Consider the following 1,361-nt stretch of genomic DNA (forward strand, 5'->3'; position numbering starts at 1 on the left):
ATGGTCTCGATCTCCTGACCTCGTGATCTGCCCGTCTCGGCCTCCCAAAGTGCTGGGATTACAGGCTTGAGCCACCGCGCCCGGCCTAAAACGGTGTCTTATAATGTTCATTTTGCCTTCTACCCAGCATATATCCAAATAATTCCATCAAAAGTTTATATTCATTTCCCAAATATGAAAACCAATATCCTGAAATTCTGTCTGGTATCTTTTGGGCTTATCAGTATCATTATTTGCATATATTTGAAATAAAGACAAGGAGCAAATAACATAATCTGTGCTTTGATTGAAGCCAATATTTTTCCCAAAAGTATCATTAAAAAGTATCATTTTATTAACAAATCCATCTTATAGTCCTTTTATGTGACTGTAATAGTTCTTTGTTAATATAGCCATAAGAAATTATTTACATTAAAACAATCAGAAGTGTTACAGCTCTTTTAGAATTTGTCTAGTAGATTTTCCAGTGACCAGAAAATCCTCTGCTAAAAAAAAAAAAAAAAAAAAAAAATTCAATTGGGTATAATAAATCAGTTATCCATTTCTCATCCCCACAATCATTCCTGTCTGACAAAAAAAAGTATAGGAGAGTTGTTTGCAGAACACATCTTACTTGTTAATGCGTCTTTTAAAATTCTGCTTCTTTCTTATGTAAACAATTCTAATCAAAATTTTTTCACACCTGCTGCTGCAACAATGACCCCAACCCCATACAAAACAACAGACACACACATCAGGGACTTCCAGATTTTTCCAACTGTGGTTCCCATGATGAGAATTCTGTAGTGTAGGGTTTGCATCAATTATTTCCCTAATAACATCTAGTGAGTACATGTTTGTCACTCAACTGTTATATATGATCCAAATATGAACCCAGGGTGCTTTGGGTATGAGTCATATATAAGTCAGGTGCTTGATTCATACCTACTCTTCTTTTGACAGTAATCCTTGTTAATGCCCTAATTTTATGATGTAATTTTACTTGAATTAATCTTGAACAACTGCAAATTATGTAATTAACTACATTCAACTTCAATGACAATTACTTTTTAATCTCAACCTCTCAGCCTGACATCCCAGCAGAAATCCTGTATATACAATGGCAGTGACGGGTGGATGGGAAGACCTCTCCAGCTTACTGATGTGTATGGACTCATTAATTATATAAATTGCATTTATTTTTGCAAAAAAAAAAATTCGCCAAAAAAAAAGTGAAGTGTATGCCATTTTCTTGGACTTAAGGACTTAGAGAAGTTAAGGGATGGCCGGGCGCGGTGGCTCAAGCCTGTAATCCCAGCACTTTGGGAGGCCGAGACGGGCGGATCATGAGGTCAGGAGATCGAGACCATCCTGGCTAACAC

This window comes from Mandrillus leucophaeus, unplaced genomic scaffold (genome assembly GCF_000951045.1).
Source record: "Mandrillus leucophaeus isolate KB7577 unplaced genomic scaffold, Mleu.le_1.0 Scaffold346, whole genome shotgun sequence".
Classification (NCBI taxonomy): Eukaryota; Metazoa; Chordata; class Mammalia; order Primates; family Cercopithecidae; genus Mandrillus; species Mandrillus leucophaeus.